Here is a 22,726-nt window from a genome sequence, read left to right as displayed (position 1 = left end):
TCCGGTAGTGGAACTTCAATGGCTTGACGGTAGTGGAACATACATCCCCCTTCAATGCTTGACGGTAGTGGAACATACATCCTTCAATGGCTTGATATACATCCCTTCAATGGCTTGACGGTAGTGGAACATACATCCCTTCAATGGCTTGATCCCCTTCAATGGCTTGACGGTAGTGGAACATACATCCCTTCAATGGGCAATTGAACACATTTTTGCTGCATTTGGGACAGCATATTCAAAATTTGTGAACATGGTCCCTGATGCCAAAAGAATGTTGTTCTCGGCAGCTTTCTGCTTATCAATCTGGAACAAAATTCTCATGAGATGTCTGGCGCTTATCTGGAAGAAGTTCATAAACGAGAGGTAGCATCTATTTCAGACTGGTTCATATGATCCAACTCTAAATCTGTGATGTAGTTATTCCAGTAATATTTTTGACTGCGCTGTACCAAATCGGTAAACAAACATTTAGAGTTGTAATGTACAAAGCGGCTTTAACCTTAACTCCCCAAAATTAAGAAATTAAGGGAACACATTTAAGAGGCACATTTAACCTATATACATATAACATTTATACCTACACCAACTATGGTTTAGGTTTATCCTGTACACAGATAGCGGCGTTGTATTGAAGTCAGTCTCACCTCACATAAAATGCATATATAAATATACTTATAAAATTTAACATATAAGTAAGCCACCCTTTAAGGGTTATGAGAGACTAATGTATTAATGCATTATAAACACTAAAAATAAATAATGATATAGTTATATACAGTATAAAATCTATCCGTATAAAATATGCTTTCCTCTTTGCAAGATATAAAAGCAGGTTTTGGCACTGAAATATGGTGTTTAAAAAGTAAAACTAATTTATCATCATCACAGAGATCTAAGAAGTTGGGATAGCTAAAACAGACATGTTCATATAAACTTTCACGCAAATCATCATACACAGGGCAATACAACAGAACGTGTCTTTCATCCTCAACACTCTCACTGCACTGACAACATACCCTCTCATTCACATTCACATTTGTATATCTGCCGGTTTCCAAATGCAGAGGAGCAGTACCTGATCTGAATTTGGAGAAGGCAGAGCGGTAAGAACGGGGCATACTCATACTCACATAACTATCATAGCCATACACATCCTTAAACATTCGATACGTTCGTAATTTGTTACCTCCCGTTCTACCGCTTGGCTTGTGTAATAACCCATACCAATCATTCACATACTTCTGCATACAAATATGTCGCACCTCCTCACATACCCGTTTAACACTAACAGCAGCTTCCACGCTAAGGCCCCATTCATTTAACCTTGCTCCTACTCGGAAGTTCCAATTTCTCACACTTCCACTTGCACAACTCTCCGACCACATAAATACAAACTTATTTATTCTAAAAGACATTTTTCTAAAACGACAGTATTGTCTAACAATACACACCCATTGTCTAACAATTGAATGGATCCATCCCATGTCTCCATTCACAGCAACGTTAGGAGCATATATACCCACCCCCAAGAAAAATCTCTAAGCACGATGTTGGACAGCATTTACAGTGGAAACCTCCCGATGTCCCCAGATAGATGCCCCATAACTTAAAACTGACCACACCATCGTATCATATAACTTTGTATAAGTTGTAGTGGAAACCTCCCGATGTCCCCAGATAGATGCCCCATAACTTAAAACTGACCACACCATCGTATCATATAACTTTGTATAAGTTGTGGATTCCATTCCTCCAAGTGCCTTATATTTACAAATAAGAAGGCCTAAAGCTCTGTTAGCAGACTTTGCTGCTGCCTTAGCCATAGCATTATAGTCAAGATGTTCTGTGAGCAGTAGGCCTACATAGCTATAACTATTAACAATTTCTAAAACCGAGTTACCAACAGTAAAAACCGCACTTGTTCTGTGTGCACTGATATGTCTTAAATGTACAATCTTAGATTTATCATTATTAATGCATTTACCATTATCCACACACCAGTTGTTTAAAATGTACAACAAATTATTTAAGTCCTCTGATGATTCTTCAAGCAGGATAAGATCATCAGCATAAGCTAAGGCGGCAATAGTAATACCATTAACAGAAATACCTATACCACTCTCTTCCAGATCATTAATGAAAAAATTAAACAATATTGGAGAAAGTAGACAGCCTTGCTTTAAGCCTTGATTAACATTAAACCACGATGTTAACATACCATTAATACGTACACTACATTTTACCTTATCCTATATATATAGATTGAAGAGCTAAAAACATTTTCCCTTTCACACCAATATCACTTACTTTCTCCCACAACACTCTTCTATCAATACAGTCATACGCTTTCTTAAAATCAGTAAAAGCAGCAAAAGTATCTTTTCTAATACATTTTCTATTTTCAATAAACGAACAAACAGAGTGAATATGATCAGTAGTGGATCTCTTCTTCCGAAATCCGTTTTGCAAATCACTCAAAACACCAGAAGAGTCAGCCCAGGACTGTAAACGACTATTCAGAACATTACAATACAGTTTGTACATAGAGTTGGTAAGGGCTCCCATTAAAATCTTCCACCTGTCATGGTACAGTGCCCCTGTATACAAACAACGTACTTGAGATTTGACTTTGTGGGAAGAAACTTATATGCATTCAATAACACAACGTTTAAAATGACAGATGTTCAAAATCTAGTTCACGAATCCATGGCACGAAGACACATGGCTAAAATAAGTTGAGAAAGTTGAAAATTGTCGTGGGTACGCGCAATGTACCATGACACCGTGAGCGTAAGACCAGCACAGGTAGCTAAGGTGCTATTCCAACTGTGAACGCCCATATTTGGAACTGATACCAAACACTAATATATATTTTGATCCATACAAACAACAACTTTATTCCATAATAGACAAAAATATTACAGAGGTGTCAGTGTTAATTTGCAGATTCAAATCGACACATACAAAGAATAGCGATAACGGCACAAAGTCAGACACACCCAAAATATTGGAATAATACGAGCGAACTCGTGAGAGGATTTTTCAGTTACTCAATGTTTTGAAAATACATTTTGTATGTTGATGTTTTCAGGATACACGTTGTGTCCGTGTGTTCTAACATCTGAACAGATAATATCTGCAGTGACGATACAGACGTCCATTGTAGACGAAGTATCTGCAGCGAATTCTGTAGCAGGTGGCTCGCTTGCGTCTGTCTGAAACAGAAAGAACACAGAGTGTTTGACTGCTTGTCTAGAATAGCGTGCCTCAGTACACAGGGTGTAGTAGTAGTAGTAGTAGTAGTAGCAGTAGTTGTAGTTGTTGTTGTAGTTGTTGTTGTTGTTTGTTTGTTTTAGTCTCATCTTGTAGTTACAAATATATACATAGATTTATAGAGCATGCACAAGCCGCCAGAAGACCATAAGAGACTTAAAGAGCATTAAAATACGTGCGATAGATAAAATGATTAAAATAAATTACATAGAATTATACACTTGAAATAAAACATAACACACACACGCACACACACACGCGCGCGCGCACACACACACACACACACATAGTATCAGTGGTAAACACAGAAGCGCTCACACAGAGATACACGTTTTCACATTCACCACTCATACTTACACATACAAATACATACACCCACAACCACAGTCATACCAACACATACAAAAAACACATATTAAGCATCACAGTCACGAAGCTTTACTCAATGCACCACTGTGATGGATCTTCACAGGCCTTCAAGCGAACACATGACTTACCCACTAGTCTTTATCAAACAATAATACTTCCTTTACAAAAAACCTAAACACAGACACAGATGCAGACACAGACAGACAAACACAGACGCATGCATAGATCAATCCATACATACATACATTATACATACATTATACATACATACATACATACATACATACATACATACATACATACATACATCATCCATCCATCCATCCATCCATCCATCCATCCATCCATTATACATACATACATACATGCATGCATGCATACATGCATACATATATATATATATATATATATATATATATATATATACATACATGCATGCATGCATACATACATACATACATACATACCATGAGGAAATCCATTTCTCGTGTCTCCCGCCTTGATATATCTAGAATATTGCTTTCAGTTAAAAGCACAACTCACTCACTCATTCATGTGAGTGCTGTGTGGTCCTGTGCGGTCCTGTGCATAGAGCTCAGGTCACAAATCAGGTGAAGTTAAGGAACGTTGGGAGCGGAGAGACCTTGGATGGGTGACCGTGTTTGGCAGCTTGAATACTGAGAGTTTCTAGGCCATCAGTCCTGCCCCACAACGAAGCACATGTGAATCATGTGGTCTCACCTTAGGCAAGTGATTTTATTCAAAATTGCCTCTGTTCACTAATGGGATAAGTCATGTGACTATTAACCTACCAGCGCCTCACCGGCAGCTTGGATCCGGGATTATGATAATCAGCTTCCAGCGACCAGACAGCAGGATGGATACTAGGCGCTATAAAGAATAATGAATTGTTCTTATATACCTCCAGTGACAGCAGTGTCGTCAGCCACGAGGACATAGACGTCGCCTGTGCACCATTCTCTCACACTGTCCAACACAGCTTGGTCAGTCACCAGTACCGGAGTCTTTGTTTGGTCCATTGTGGCCTCTGTCACCTGAGCAGTAAAACAACAGCATTAAGGTACGGTTGTCAAATCAGTGAGTGAGTTTAGTTTAACGCAGCACTCAGCAATGTTCCAGCTATATGGCGGGTTGTCAAGTCAGCCTCAATGTAGTTACATGACTATTATATATAGAACGTCACTGCAAAAGAATACCCAGTCTTGACTATCCTCAGAAACATATTCCCTTTAGTGTAAAGTGAAAAATAGCTGTGAAAATTATATGCATGGATCACTAAAAATCAGTGATGACACCAGGTGTTCACAAAAAGGGAAAGCATGTCCCGAAAGCTAAGGTCCATCTAGCGCCAACAAGATCTGAAAGGTTCAGGTCCACTTGAAATATACACCTGGAACTTAATTAAGCACCCCCTGATATATTTCATGATAGTAGAGCAACTGTTAACCATCGTTAAACATGAATGATATCTCTGTATTACAACACATCTCTAGTAGTCTAAAAAGGTGTTTCAGTTCCATTGCACTCGTCACAACGCATCCCTTGTGCACGTGAAGCATACAACCCACACTTTTCCCAAAATTCAGTTTCTCTGACATGCAATTTATGGGCATAAAAGCAGACAAATTTGCAACTGTCTCCATTAATGAATACTGAAATGGCGAGGAGAAGACTTTCTGAAGCACTAAGGTGGCAGATGTGACAGATGTGAGAGATCGTCCAAGGCCTGGACAACCCAGGAAGACAACGGCCTGTGATGATCGCAGCCTGGCACGTCTGGTAAGGCGAGAACCCTTTGCCACAAGTTCGGTTTTGAAGCGCCTGTGGTTACCCTACAGACAATTATCCACCAGAACCGTCAGAAATCGCCTTAGGGCACTTGGTATGAGGTCCAGAAGAGTCATCAAACGTCCTGCTCTGTCTGATCTCCATAAGAGACGACGTCTGGAGTGGTGTATGGCCCGTCGGCAGTGGAACCTGAGGACATGGAGGAGGGTCCACTGGTCAGATGAGAGCAGGTTCCTCCTCCACGTTACAGATGGTCGAATGAGAGTGTGGAGGCATAAAAACACTGCTTACGTGCCCAGGAATATCCACCCTACTGTTCCTTATGGTGGAGGATCGGTTATGATCTGGGGTTGTCTTTCACACGACTGTAAACTTCAAATGGTGACTGTCCGAGGAAAACTTAATGGTCAGCAGTACATCCGGGATATTCTCCATCCAGTTGTCGTGCCTCACTTTGACAACCACCCGTTGGCTACTCACCATATATTCATGGACGACAACGCCAGGCTGCATCGTTCACGTGCTGTGACCGCACATCTCCAGAATGAGACTATCATGACATTACCTTGGCCAGCAATGAGCCCCGATTTGAATCCATTGGAGCACATCTGGGACTTTCTCGGACGCCGTGTGAGGTTGAGAGAACCCCTCTCCAGCATCTTGCACAGCTGGAAGCTGCATTGCATGAAGAATGGCGGCAATTGCCACTTGATCGTATCAGAAGGTTTACCAGTAGCATGAGGAGGAGGATTCAAGCTGTCATCCAAGCACGTGGGGGATACAACCGATACTGATGCCAGACCCATCAGATGTTAACATGTGACATTCCTTGTGCATCATTTCTTGTCATAGTCAGCCATTGACAATGCTACGACCATACTTGTTCAGTGACTATTTTCATCAAAAAATCAATAGTGACCAAATCACATTGGTTACGCTATTAAAACAACACGTATTGGAATCATTGTCTTGTTTTTCATTTGCCAATAGATCGTATGTTTCACAGTAGCTAAGGTTCCACTATCTTTGGAATAGTGAGGGAGTTACAGCAAGTTTTGTTTCTCATCATCCAGAAAATAGGGGGGCCTTAATTAAGTTCCAGGTGTATACATTAAGCCGAAAATTGAATTTTGGACCACTGAAACTGCTGATACGTTACCGCCTCCAAATTGAAACCGGTCGACATATTAATCAACCCAGATCAAATAGATTATGTTTTGTATGTAAAGATAACTTTATTGAAAATGAATTTCATTTTATTTTGGTATGTAAATGTTATCAAAATCTGAGATGTTTGTATTTACCACATAATTTTTATTCGAATCCCACTATTCATAAGTTTAATATGCTCATGTCAACTGGCAATCCATATATTGTAAATAACCTAGCTATTTATATACACAATGCAATGAAACTTAGAGATTCACTTCTTTGCCAATAATATCATATTTCCTTTGTATATTTTGTAAATTAACTTATTGTCTTCTGAACTATATATGCACATATGTACCGCTCTGAAATCCTGAAGTGTAGCCTGGGCCTATGGACTCCACTACAAAGACTATAAAGATTGATTGATTGATTGATTGACACTAAAATGTGTTTTCGATCTCTGAGGACAAAATAAACTCATGCCAAATATACATTAAACTGTACTCACATCGGCTGGCAGCGGGCTGGATCTGAGTCAATGAAGCAGGTATCGTTACCCGCAATCTTAAACACACGGCGGCCCTGTGGAAATAGTTGGACAAAAACATGAAACTAGTGTAAGGACGTGTTCAATCCATGTTCTATTACTTTATTACCCTTACAGCAAATTTACATTTATATCGAAAATAACAAATATTTAAATTTGTATCCGTTCCATTGATACAAATATGGCTAACACTCGCCAAAACCTTCCCAGGAGACTGGTGATAAGGCCAACAAAGATTTTCATACCACCAAATTCAGCCTTCATTTTGGGCTTTTGGGCTTTAATTTTGTGCATATTTGGGCACTTGTTCAAATAGAATCATTGAATATAAGAAAACTGAGAAACTGTTGTATCGAACGAAAAAAAAATTTTAAACATTTATTTTTACAATAACAACAAATGCTAAATATGTTAATCGATTATCTAAAAATAATATCGATATATAATGAACTATATTTCCATTCTACCACCAACCGTAAAACAATATTGTGAAAGATCCGTAAACCTCAATTATGAGGAGCTTAACCGTGTAAGACATCCTTATCGAATAAATGCTGATATACAAACATGTTACCTTTTCGTCAACACCGACGAAGACGTTGTCGGCCTCCCCAGGTACTGACGACACACCTGTCCCATCCTCACAGTCCTCCTCCACCAGGGCACCATTGTCCATCTTCTCACACTGACCACATAGTTCACAAGAAAACAATGATGAGAATGACGCTAGACAGGCCAGTTACCAACGTCAACTGTTTTAACATGGTATGATAATGCCACGGTTTAAGAGAAACTATACCAGTTATTGCCGTCAAACAACAACAAAGCTTCTTCTCAAAAGAAGCTAACCAATTTAATTGTAAAGCCCTCTTAAATGCGCAAATCATTTTAGTGTATATGCAAGTGCTTTTGGCCTCGGGGCATGTAAACAAACTACACCAATCTTGTCTCGAATGAATGATTTCATTACACCAAAGGGTCATTACGAAAGAAATCATCTTTTTGTCAGTAGTTAAACATACTTTTCTTCCAATTAATATCAGATGTTTAGTATATACCTACATATTAATATCAAATATTTATTCATGATATTTAGAAACTTTTGTAAAATAGACAGCATAGGTAAACTCATGCCAATTGTTCGTGTTAAACTATATTTGAAAGAACTTACTCACCAAGAAAACTTAAATATATTGAAGCATGTGATCACACCCCTGATGTCCCATATGAGAATACTATTTCCTGGTCAACGTGAAAATTGGAAACAAAGTTGAACACATGTCATTTTGTCAGTTCTTAAAAATAGTTTTGTTCAAATTAATGCCAACTTATTAGTATATATTTATATTTTGGACAAATATTTATCCATGTTGTTGAGAAACAGCAAAGGCAAATCATGGTGTCCCACTGACTATGTATTCGCAATGTTTACACCTGGACCTGATAGTCACTTTTAGCTTGAAACATGACTTAGTTTTGAATTTAGTTGTTTAATGCTGAACGTATATTCGTTTATGTTTACACAGCATTTGGCATTGAAAACAAAATAAAGATTTAACATGTGATCCAAATCGTGACAATGCATTCGAAATGTTTACGTCTGGACATGTTTCTTACTGCTAAAATAGTCATGAAATATCACTTATGTTTTCATTTCGTTGTTTAACGCCGAACAATATTATGCCGAAACTATTAAGGATGTAGCTACCATGCAGTCTCACTGTCACTATGAAAAGAAACAGACAGGAGGGGTCGTCTCAAAAGCAAAACATGGGGCCGGGCTTGGGGATAGAGATATCAGCTAAGATAAGATAATCCTTTAGGGCAATTATACTGGGGAGGTACACGGCACGTCATAACAATTTACAAATAATATCCATTCCTGTCGATCTTCGGGTGGTCATGCCACCTATATACTACGATGCGTTTCTATGGTTTTCGGGTATCATACTCTTTTATATATCTCAACATAAACTATATGAAACTATATGAAAGAAAGACACGTTAGATGTTAATCAATAGATGAGACATAGTCAACACACATGCAAAAGCACAAAATATCTTTGAGATGACCCCTTGTGCCTGTAGGCAGCACGTGCATTTCATGCCAGGTGGGTCAACGGTCCGTCGTCATACCTGGCTGAGCGACCTAATTGCCATCTATAGTCTGATCTATTGTTTTCAGCAGCTATTCAGTTTTTTTCTAAGTTTTGCCCGATATTACGAGTAAACATGCTTTTCTGGATATCGTATTACGCATCCCACTGAACGCCCAGTTAGGCCGATGTGGGTTATTTCGACATATGCTATTTGCAATTGTGTAAATTTTAGGGATACAGAGTAACAGCCTAAAATCAGTTATTTTCTATTTCCGACAGTACTATAGTATCTGTACAAAAAACTAAACACTAAAAACACGACACAAAACAACAACACACTATAACGAAAAGGATCCAAAACAAAAGCCAACGATTACTTACTTTCTTCACTACGGGAGTTGAATAGCCAAATGCGCAGAAGCACAGGACCAGTGCAAGAACAAATGTTACCTAGAAAATATAAAACAGCCAATTAAAGTAAAAACAATATAATATAAAATACATACTAACATTTGTATAGCGCCGATATCCAGCTCAGCTCAGCTGCTCAAAGGCGAAATGGGACACAAGTGATTCCACTACCAGCTAGACATGCGAGGGTCGTTCAAAAGTAGTCGGCCTAACTGTATTCTCGATGTCTAATGTTTGAAAAGCTTCCAGTAGATTTTGAAGGAATCATTAGCAAAGCCATATCCAAAATTTCACATATGCGGGTAATGTGGTTAAGGAGATATTAGTCATCACAACCCATTTGGGTATAATATTTCAAAAGAAAATACAGAAATGAAAACGAGCTGTCATTTTGGTACCTGTTGGATAATGGTATGCCCTCAGATAATATTTTTATAAAATATATTCAGTATAGTATTGGATGACTTCACGTCATATTCAACATTCAAAGATTAGGATTGCCTGATTTATATTTAGACAGGGGCTGTTTTTAAGGCCGTCCCTTTAATCTTTCAAAAACATTGTGTCCAGATATTCAAGCTGGCACTGTTTACAATACATTGAGAGAGCCGACACTTGTTGACCATTCAGTATTTAGTTTGAATCCTTGACATCGTGTATGAATAAGTGAAAACATTAGAATAAGTTATGTCCTTATGATTACCTACTCTGAACGGGGTGGGTAGTGTCTCCAAAACAAGCTCTTTCAGTAAACATGAAAGGGGAGTCACTTTAACAAGCGATTGCAGTTTCAGGATTGCTTGTTTATGCACTTTAATATCTAAATTTGATTCTAGCGGTTTTCTACCTATCTCAAACACACAAAAATGTGTTTTGCATATTTTGTTTCCTGAAGTTTGTGATGCATTTATTACAGATTTTTGCGTTTTGGGGGTACCAAGATAAAAAGTAAAACAAAATTGGGATCTTGCGGCTGGAACATAGCAAAACCAATTTGCTTGAGATTGACAGATAATATGTAGAAAAATTAAAACATAAAACAGCTGAATTTGTATCATTTTCTAGGTAAGGCCGACTACCTTTTGAACCACCCTCGTATACCACATTTAATTACATTCTGAACAAAAATTAGTATGCAATCTGTCGTAAATTGTATTGGGATGTTTCTGTTCCAGGAAATGCATATTGAAAGAATTTGAGACTATGGCTCGAAATGCAAAAGTCAAATTTAGGTACTTACGAAAAATACAATATTACGATAAACTGAACATGTGTGCTGAGCCTCATGGCAGATTAGACAGTATGGAATTCTATAACAGACTGAAATAAAATGCCTAATCAAGGAAAGAGTAGTTTCTGTTTTCAGTGTAGACGGAGATCCTTGATGAAATCAAGCTAAAGATAAAATTATCGTATAAAACGGAAATGTTGTAGATCCCTTGGAACAAGTAATTCTTTACATTTGGATTAAATAGTCATTATGCATCAGTTATACTTATAACTAGGTGTTTCCTAGGTGAGATAAAGAATAATTAACGACGACGATGGCAAGGTGAGCTAAATATTACTGGGCGTTGACAACTACTGAAGATGACTTGTGACCTGCGACGACATAAGTCACCCGAGTAAAAAGAAAGTTTAATCCCCAACACAAAAATGCAATTCAAAATGTTACTTACTTTGACGCCCATGGTCTTCAGATTTCAGATGCTGAGTTGACAACTTCGGTTTCTTTATGTCAGTTCAGGATCACGCTTCCGTTGATTCTGTCCTCAGTCAAGATTTCAGCCACATTTTATACATTCGGTGAGTCGGAGCTAAACTAATCAAAAACTCTGGTTGCACAAGTAAAAAGTCCCCGAACTTTTTTCTTGCGCAATTTTTCTTGAGCTTGAAATAGCATTGAACGTTGCAACAGCTTTGTTGACGAATGTGTGTCACATAACGCAGTGTTGATAACTTGTTGAATATTCATATACATTCTGGGAGCCTTAGTTAAGCCAATCAAAAACTATTTGCACAAGTAGTAAATCCCCTAAAAATATTTTGCACTAACACTTCTTTGTTGAAATGGAAAATCACCATATTTGTTCTACACGGAGTTCTCCAAGCAAGGTAGTGAAATGCCATTATAATCTCAAGCTGATCATTTTAAATGATATTGCAGATTTTTTTAACAATGTCCTTGAAACTCAATCCTCAGCATTTAGTTATAATATTTGGCATGTTTATTACATTGATGAAACGTGGAAATGATGTCCAATACCAACTGTGAAGTTAATGAAAGCATACTTTTCATTAAAGGGGTACTTTTTAAAATACACTGTCGCAGAAGTTTTTAACCGAATTCTGTTTTTTATTATTTAACCCTTAACATTCAAAAGTTTATGAAATCAGAAAATTGGAACTTTTGTCTGCTAGAGGAAGTATAGACACGACACAGCGTTGAGCTCCAATGGTGTGTTAGAATCTGATGTTGATGGGTTTGAATCCCATAGCCGACATGAATATGATCCTTCCTTTATTACAAGTTTCGATTTAGCCTTAAATACTTCGAGTAAAATGCTTTTGAGATCAGAGTTAAATGTACTGTCTGGCACAGTACTCCCTCAGTATGGCGTCCGTCATTACATATCTCACCCTCACCACTCTCTCACACACACACGGATACACGCCCCTTACGCTCCATCACAATTTATACACTGGAAATAATAAGGAGAATATGAAGCAAAGTAAGGAGACATTGTAAGTAAAAGGTTTCGACTAACTTAAATATTTCGTGTAAAATGCTTTTGAGAACGGAGTTAAATTACACAGTGCTCCTGCAATATGAGTGAGTGAGTATAGTTTTGCGCCGCTTTTAGCAATATTCCAGCAATATCACGGCGAGGGACACCAGAAATGGGCTTAACACATTGTACCCATGTGGGGAATCGAACCCAGGCCTTCGGCGTGACGAGTGGACGCTTTAACCACTAAGCTACTCCACCGCCCCTGCAATATGACGTTAGTCATTCTCTCTCTCTCTCTCTCTCTCTCTCTCTCTCTCTCTCTCTCTCTCTCTCTCTCTCACACACACACACACACACATTGAAAATGCTGTGGAGCATCATTACTGACTTCAAAGCGGTTTACAACAGGCGACTTCAACATGTGGAGCTCTGTGGAGTTGATAAAGCATACTCATACCAGTAAAAAGCATATTTAGGTGAAAAGTTTATACCAGCTAGCCCATAACAACTATAACTATAATTTCAATCTATTTAGGAGGTTAATATTATCAAACTATTGTTGCTGGTCAGTTGCTACAGGTCTTTCTTTATATCTACACAAAGCATATCTATTTATTATGATTAGCGGTACTTGCAAATCGCTGCCAACTCACATCGGTGTCCTTGAGCCTTTGTTGTCTATCATCAACGGGTGACCACCTAATTGGACTTATTGAGTGGGTAGAGGTCGATAAGGCAGCCGATATTCTACCAGCGGTTTGGTATCTAGGCAACCAGTGTTGTTTACACTGTACAGCCACGCTTCACCGATCTTGTTTCACAATACTGGCACACTAACACATTAGAGGCGCGGGCTTGAAGGGAATACACAAAATCAAGGTGAGTAAAATATTGTCAGTGTTTAATCTGAATGATTTTGTGATCAGTAAATCAAGTTGAAATTTCACAAAAGGGATTAAATATTATTTGATTGAGATGTGTTCCTCTTTCCGCCTGTCGGTTGAGAGAACCGCTTGGCGCTATTTAGATTACCGTGTCGTGAAACAAGGACCACCGAAGTGTGTGTGTGTGTGTGTGTGTGTGTGTGTGTGTGTGTGTGTGTGTGTGTGTGTGTGTGTGTGTGTGTGTGTGTGTGTGTGTGTGTGTGTGTGTGTGTGTGTGTGTGTGTGTGTGTGCATAAGCATCCACTAAATTCTTTTGGTTTATATAGTGGTATATATAGTTTTCAGGGTTTCAGGATAATCGTTGTGCTGTTAAAGGGCGAACTCGGCAATATTCCAAGTCACCCAGGCATTTAGTCCCGTTTTTGATCGAGCATACACTACTGGGAAACAATTAGCAGTCTTCAACTGTCGATCAGCTGGTTAGATAATACCGGGCAGAGTAATTCTATTCCCCAAAACTTGAAAATGTCTACTATCTTTAATTGATAATGTCATATACAAGGTTCACAATAATTTGTACCTTAAGTGTACATGAAAAAGTAAATCAAAAATTCAAATGTAAGAATTGTACTGGGGAAATTCCATCTTTTACATTGGTCACTTTACCAAAAGCAGCCATATGTGTCGGTATGGGTGCTATATATTGACATACACCTGCTCGGCTTGGTCATTGTAGATCTCTCCATTACCTATCAGTAATGGAGACTTCTCTACGAAAAGTCACCATTGCAAAACATTAAATATTACTCATTACCAAAATAAAACAAACACAACTTTACAGTTTAACGTTTATTTTGACTCCCCACAGTAATTAGATTTAGTTGACATTCACCAGAAATGGACTCCGCACATTGTACCCATGGGGGAATCGAACCCGCATCTTCGTCGTGACGAGCGAACGCTTTGCAACCCATCAGAGGAGGGGTGGTGGGGAGACAGAGATTTATTTCATCGACTGCGGTGGGATTGGGGCTCGTCTATGATCAGTCAACTCTCCTATCGTCCAGACACAAACTCGCCCATCACAGCCACACAGTCGCCCATCACAGTCACCCATCAGAGACACACAGTCACCCATCAGAGACACACAGTCACCCATCAGAGACACACAGTCAGCCATCGCAGGCTACATAGCGACCTATCACAGGGCTGTGTGATACGAAGCTCATATCCCGACCCGTAAATTACAATTGCTTTTCAGCAACCCATAAAGGAGACTAACAGAATCGAGTTATTTACAGACTATATAGCTGGAATATTACAGAATGTAGCGTTAAACATTAAACAAACAAACACAAAACTAGTCTCCACCAATATGCCATGCTTAATTCAGATGATACTGAAACGCCTGACGATTAGATCATTTGATGAAGAGGTGAGTGAGTGAGTTTAGCTTTACGCCGCACTCAGCACTATTCCAGCTATATGGCAGCGGTCTGTGAATAATCAAGTCTGGACCAGACAATCCAGTGACAACAGCAAGAGCATCGACCTGCGCAATTGGGAACCGATGACATGTGTCAACCCAGCCAGCGAGCCTGACCACCCGATCCCGTTAGTCGCCTCTTACGACAAGCATGGGTTACTGAAGATCAGTATTCTAACCCGGACCTTCACGGGTCTGATGAAGAGGGGAGGATATCAGGGACCGATGATTTGATTGTCTTGTCCCTTAAATTTGAAAAACAAACCCCCGACCGTTGAACGCTTTTAGTGGGTTCTCGTACATTCAACTGTTGGACACACCCAAACACCCCAGCGGTCAGTCCACTAGCACGTGTTTTGTCCACGACAATATAAGTATGACGAGCTCTTTCCCTTTGTTGGAACGTTATATCCGACCATGTTGCTAACTCGGCTAACTGATCATTACATGCCCAGATTAATGTTGAAAGTATTGCTGTGATTCCGTGGCTCATCTAACATGATATTGACGTCAGTCGCGCAATATGTGGTAATATGCCCACGTGTGAAAGGGTCATTAGTATTCACAAAAAGCGACGAGTGCGTCCACTCCGTGTAGACCTATGTATTTCACCGAGTGACGAGTTTCAAACTCTACTACTGCACGCTTCGGTCAGCAGTGTTATTATTCCTCTGTGGCGGTTAAATGCAGTGTTAGTATCCGCTCCCGAAGACACACGAGGTTAGGTAGGGCTATACACGAGAGTTGAGTGGTAAGTTAGCAGTATCTGAAGACATTGAATCGAATTTTACAACGTATTCCTTTACTCATTGACAAACCAAATTCTAAATTTCCTCCCGAGTTAAATCCAAAGGACAAAGGCAAGTTAATTATTTACGATAAATTATTGGAATTACATTAGTAAATATGAATTATATAAAACGAAAGCATGTGATATATGCCCTGTCATACGATATATGCTCTATAATACAAAACTTACAGTGTACAATTTGTGAGCAGTGGCGAGGATACATGTATGTAGTAGATATATAGTATGACCAGAAATTATTGAGAGAATTTTAGAATATGCTTTAATTGGATTTCTAGTATAAACAACCTTGACCAGCTATCAAGCGCTTGGTTTCATCTAAGAGAGACAACTCCGTTAATCCTTTTTCATTAGTTTGTGAAGAGTTATCCCCTTGTTTATTTGCTAGCAGACGACATTTTCAGCGATCCTCAGTATGGATGATTTAGAGAAGAGGAAGTTGATTTTAGAGACAATAAACAAGGACATCAGATCAGCTAAAGTGATTTCAAGTAGAGCAGGCATCCTTTGTCCACTGTTTATCTTGTTTTAAAAAATACTGCAAATGGTTATGGCATTGAGCACCAGGAGCAGCGCAGGTAGGCTCCAGAAAATTGACTGTCGGTGACATTGGAGGCGGCTTGGTATTCTTTGTTTCTAAAACTAAATGAAGGAGTTTAGAAAACTTGGCTGGATATGATTGATAGAGGAACTTTGGCTGTCTGTAAGGAGACAATTAGAACTGAGCTGCATGCAATGGTTGGCAGAAAAGTCGAGGAATTCCATCACCGATCATGAAAACCGGAACAAAAGGCGGATAGAAGGTTGAACTGGTGCTTACAGCATAGAACTTTAACTGGGACAATGTGGATTCCGGTCAGATGAGCTCGCTCTGTGTGGCTGCTTCCTAATACACTGAAATTCCTGGACCAAACAAACTGAAAACCTTTTGTATCAGCGCCCAAAGTAATAGTCCGAAATTTAACGTAAGGTGGCATATCTGTGTTAGGGGCAACTCCCCTCTGTGTATTTGAAGGAATATGAACAGTGAGCGGTACACAGATATTCTCGAGGGACATTTACTTCCATCTGCTCACGCGTTCTATGGACATTTTGGATTTTCCAGCAGAACAACGACCCAAAACATCGTTCAAAGCATTCACAGGCCTGGGTTTCGACTCAAAATATGACATTATTAGATTGGCTGCCTATAGTTCTGACCTAAACCAATAGAAAATGTTTGGGGACTTATGAAGGAAAGTACAATAAGAAAATCTGACAAATATTGCTAAAATGAGTAAAAGAGGTGGCCTGATATGGGGACAGTATGGACCACGACTTTCTAACTTCTTTTGATCAGTAGCATGCCCCGCCACGCATTGAAGCCTGCATTGCCGCCCATAGTGACTTGGACATAAATACTAACTGTTCAATCTGTCTTGAATCTGAGTTATGTTCTGCTAATATTCTCACATTTAATACGTGAGTAATGAGTGAAAACATGCAAAATGACTATCTTAAATTCTCAATAATTTCTGGTTGTACTGTACATGAGAGGTTCCATGTTCTCGAGTCGATGGGTTGGGGTCTGTTGAACCGTGGAGTTTCTACATACGGTACAAATAATCCACAACGTATATTAATGTTTAATGTTCACTGCTAATTCATGTCAAAGAACCGGCAAAGAGAAATGAGTCGTTCCATAACAAGTATTTCTTCTTCTGTGTCTTTGTTAACCTGGGTAGTAGCCTTGAACCTTTTTGTTTGGGGTGAGATTTCGACGCACAGCAACCTAATTACAACATGCATACAGGTGTACGGGTAATTGCACCTGTATATGCTTAATTAACTAACTGTCTTAGTCTGATAGGTTTCCCGCACCTTGTCATACATACTCTATCATCACAGGGACTGTGGCTTGGTGTATCATCGATCAGATTCATAACTTCTGGAGTGACAAAAATCTGCGGTATTTCGAACACGGTATGAATTATTATTGTTATTTAATTATGACCTGTTAATATTGTTCAGAGTTAGAGAGACTTGGTGGCTTCGTGTCAAGTTGTGATGGAATCGGTTGGTAAAATATTTAATCTTTCAGTGTATTCACAACTCTTTAATCTTACATTAGTGTTACAATGACATCGCTGCAAAGTCTTTCCCGCAATCATGTACCTTTTGCTGATGTAGCTTTAGTCTGGATTTTTTATAATACTACATAGTCAAACCTTTGTCAGTTGCTTTAATCCAGACACACGCTTGTATGGATAAAAACGAAATGTCATCTCTGTCCGCGATTCGTTACGCGCAAGAACTATTTCATTCCAAAGATTTATCTTGAAACCTTACATTCTGATTGTCATTGAACGAGACTTCACGTAAGGTTGAATATAGATCGCCTCTGTTCGGTTCGGAAATACATTGAATGAATGATCTGACCTTTGATGACCCCGGTGCTGTATTTATATTCGTAATCAATGACAAGTCTGAAAATGGGTAGTACATGTATAGGATGTCTGTAGTTTCGTAACCCACACGAGTTCGTGTCTAGAAATTTCGTCACCCAAAAAAACAAGACATATCGTAACCCTATTTCACATATCTAACAATTCGTTTATCAGACATGGCTTTTCCATATGGAGGGGATTTGATCCAAGGTGTTTTGAATGTTCTGTCGATCTAAATCTAAATTAATACACTTTACTTGTAACGTTGTTATATTGGGATACCGATTTAGGGTTATTGAAATCATTTCCAGGATTACGAAATCGTTTGCTTATGGTTATGAATTACTGCAACCCAGTGAATACAGGTTTCTTTGCCAATAATTCCATTAACGTTCGTTCCAAGCCCATCACCGCCATTGAATCACATCCAACCAGCCCATACATTTTGTCTGTAGCTTCGTCATATTCACTCTGCTTGGCTACCCATGTGCGCATGTCAGATGCGATTTCACGGTTAAGTGTTTGGCGGTATATACCGTCCCGTCACACTTCACACAATCCAAAGGCGGGGTAGCCCAGTGGTTAATGCGTCTGCGCTGAAGACCCGGTTCTGATTCTGCATACGGGCAACAATGTGAAGCCCTTTCTGGTGTCCCCTTCCGTGATATTGGCTGGAATATTGTTAAAGTTGAGAGTAAAACTAAACCCCTCTCTCTGACAATTCCTTAGCCATGAGATGCTCAACACACCTGGTTCGGGAGTTTCTTAAAATCTATGACATATATATAGTTGAAATATGATATATTTTATCACATTTACTTAAAATGCTGGAGACTGAATTTCTCTTTGGTCATTTGACAAAGCTAATACCCCTTAAAATATTGTAAAATGGCGTCTCAGCGTCGTCTCTCGATCATCTTCTACATGAAACTGACTCACGCACGTGGCCTTGTATCCCAGGAATGTAATGCCTTGCATCTTCGCCACCGTATCAATTAGGGTACTTTCAAATACGCTCGAATCCGTCCGTCAGCTTCAGAATGGAGGCCATTTTTAAGGCTGGTGTGTCATAACATCAGTGGATTTACAACAAAATCCTCGCAGACCGGATTGATGGACCATTAAATAAGGGTATGTCAATCAGTTCTGGAGAATTAAATCGATCAGAAGATCAATACTCAACCGATATTGAGTTCCATGTAAAACGATGCACTTTACACCGCCATCATCTCACAAACCACCAAAGTTTCATTTCCTTGTATCAGCTATCAACATGGTCGGATATAAAGGCCCCTGCTGTACTCTGCAACCAAAACATCAACTAAAAGGATGGATTAAAGGTTGATGGTTTGGGGTATGGAATATCAATCAGGGTGCGCAGCTGCCCAACTCACATCTATTATTTCACAGGAACCAGGGAGACTTCTATAATAACCCTTGTTTATATAGATGACGGCTCTGGAGTGGCAACATACCCGCATTACCACATTAAGCTTAAATATTTTGAAAGCTGAATGATTATGTGATACAGTCGTTAATCATGTTTAAGACATTCTCTGTGTAACGTTGTGGGTGTCGGTGCAGACTTGGCCGACACCTACAATTTCTCAGCAGATATATGTTTCTATGATGGATAGATGTAGCGTTAGAAGAGATCAAAGTGTATCCAAGACAAAAATTTATACCAGCTTTCTCAAGATCCACATGTGATTGCATCATCAGATCCCGATCTACTTTGTGCCTCAATGCCTTTTCAAAGTGAGTGAAGGTCGGTTTATTATGTATTTAAATAGGACACTTGTGCACAAGCCGTTGCGCCGTTTCAATGCAGGCTAAAGCTTTGGCTAAGCCACTTCACGAGCACCGGCGCACGGAAACCAAGCAAACAGGGATCACAATCTGGGCCCGGGACCAACCAACAATTGTTGGGTCCCAACAAAGGCAAAGGCCAACACCGCCGTCTGAATTTGAAAACTACTAAGCCTTAAACAAATGATTTCGAAATTAAGCTCATCAAATAATCTCCGATTTAAATGTGTTTTATAAAACCGCAGCTACCATAGTCAGAAACATTATGTATTAATTGGTCTGCGAGTTGTTATATTTATTGATAACAGGTCGGTCGGGCGACTAACAGAACACTTAGTCAAGCAGCAGGTATCGATTACAGAAACGTATGGTTGCCCTCCTAATTGATCTGTTTTTGTATACACCAACGTACTTTGTTAAATAAACCCTATTTTAGTTAAGAAGGTCAGCCTCAGTTTCAGACACACGGGTTCCTTTCCACCACACGGTACCGAGATCTTTGCGTCTCATCTATCGCACCAGAGTTGGAGGAGTAAGGGTTTATTGCTAGAATCCTGCCATGCCATGGCGGGAGACACCAGAAATGGGCTTTACACATTGTACCCATGTGGGGAATCGAACCCTGGTTTCGTGGCAACAAGCAACGCTTCGAACTACAAGGCTACCCCATCACCAATAGAGTTGGGAAATGAACAACAACCGAGAAATCACATCCAGCTCCTGTTTCCTGCATGAAGTTCCAAGACAAAAGCCAACCTCCGTGACAAGAACGTAGATTTATGGATTTCCAGAATGTCCTTTCTATGTCGGGGAAACGACCAACAACTTTAGCTTATGGAGCTCATAATGTCCGAGCTTGGGTAGAGTGTTTTGACATTGACAATGATCAGCAGCATCATATTGAATTGAAGGAACACATTTTACTTTAATCTTAGCTTTTCTCCTTAAAAGTCTAGTCAGGTCGGTTCCAGATTATTGCATGGAGACATTCAAAGGAAGTCACTGAATGGGCATATTACTTGTCACTCATGATGCGAAAATACTTTCCCGTACTATGACATTTATATATCTGCTCTCCATCACTCTTTTCACTGGATTTGTATTCAGTGGATCGTGGTGGATGTTTGGGATTTATCAGCAGTGTGATTCCTGATCCGTGACAACGATACCGTGAAACCGATACCGCGATACCGATACCGTGACACGGTGATGTCGATACCGTGGGATACTGGATACTCGTGATACTGGCACTGCGATACCGATGATTGACCCGTGGTACTGATACTGCGATACCGATGTTCAAAGAGTACCGATACCGATCCGCACCGATACTTCCGGTGATACCGACACCGGTGACACCGATACGGTGATGCCGATACCGTGACACCGACACTGGGGTGATACCGATACCGCGGGATACCGATATTGTGATGCTGGATACCGCGACACCGATACTGCGATACGGATACTGATACCGATATCGTGATACTGATACTTGATACTGTGGATACTGGATATCAGATACCGCGGATACCGATAGAGGAACGTCTGGTCACAGACCTTGTTGCAGGGTAATATTAAAGGCCTGACCTCGGGGCAAACACCATCTTTTCGGTGAAATGGTATATGGGCGGCTGTTTACCGATAGAACATAGGACACCCGGTGTCGCTGCATTATTCTCAGTCCATCTCAAAAGTCGTGCCGCACAGGTGAACTTGCCTCAACGGCAAACTAAGAAGCTGTTCCTCTGGTTGATGTTAGATGTCATAGTGTAACGTCACAGCTCAAACCCGAAGCATTTCATAATTTGATCTTAGTTTTCAGATAAGATGTCTAGCGAGCCACCCCTCCACCCATCTCCATTGAGCAGGTCTTAGAGACCCAGGCGATGCTTAATATGCAGTCATTCACAGCACAAAACCCGCAAGATATCCCTTATACGTGCGTTCTGTTGATATTTCCGGTACTGAAACAAAGTATCATATGATACAAACACCAACACCGGCAAGAAATGACTGACATAGGTAGTACTTTCAATTTATGCGAAAACAATACGAAGCCACTTCTAAATGAAATTGGAATTCAACTGTTTACAAGTGAAACCATATATGAACTCAACTCTAATCTGACGAGTTAACTCAGCGCACCTACTAAGAAGATTAAAATGAGAAAAGCCAGGGTTGATGATGTCCTTCTTGCGGAGGGCTGGATCAGGGTTCTTGTCGGGTCGCTGGACGCCGGGGCCACGATCCACGACTTTAGGCGTCAACGCTGGCGTTGTTGCTGTAAGGAGTTAAGCGCCATGGAGAAGCGACATTATGGGCTGACAAGCCGTAGAATTGGTTTACACCTGGTAATAATGCTTATCTATGTGACGCTGAGCCGTCACATTTCCACGTACCAACGGTCAGTGGTATTCTCCGCACAACAAATTCCCACCCACACCATAACCACCCCCGCCATAACATCCGACCCGGAACGCCACAACCGTTCTTTTCTTCTATTCGGTAACACGGGTGTCTTCCTCGAGCGCTGAACTGACAAAACCAGTTTTCCATCGTGATGAAGACCCGAGGCCAGCCCAAATGCTGCCAACGATAAAGCAGTCCAGGCCCATCCCCAGTCTCTTGACGACGATTGTGCTCTGTTACTGGCCTTCGTCTCCTGTAAATTCTGTAAACCTAAGCCGAATGAGTTTCATGTCTCGCTCATTTCTGTCTGTCGATCTCTACCATGTATGCGCGATTCATCGCGAATGATGCCACCAAAAGTCAGGAATCGATTCCGCAATACGCAAAGCGCACAAAAGTACTGGGCATTATTAGGCGTAGGTACCCCTAGTCTTCCTCTTCCGTCCGACGCAGCGGTCAGCCGCATTTTGGGATCATGATAGTTACAGCAACACGGGATCAACCGT

General features: G+C 40.1%; 1 long non-coding RNA gene across 1 annotated transcript in view; it reads left to right on the top strand.

The window, feature by feature from the left end:
• The first annotated feature begins 13,122 nt into the window (after positions 1–13,122).
• Positions 13,123–22,726, top strand: part of LOC124270555 — a 48,829-nt gene continuing 39,225 nt past the window's right edge. The window contains exon 1 of the long non-coding RNA XR_006896821.1: positions 13,123–13,274. This is a non-coding gene — a long non-coding RNA (uncharacterized LOC124270555). The remainder of the gene's footprint in view (positions 13,275–22,726) is intronic.

This window comes from Haliotis rubra, unplaced genomic scaffold, assembly GCF_003918875.1.
Source record: "Haliotis rubra isolate DU_JTF1 unplaced genomic scaffold, ASM391887v1 Scf1526, whole genome shotgun sequence".
Classification (NCBI taxonomy): Eukaryota; Metazoa; Mollusca; class Gastropoda; order Lepetellida; family Haliotidae; genus Haliotis; species Haliotis rubra.
This window is presented reverse-complemented; position numbering and strand designations above follow the sequence as displayed.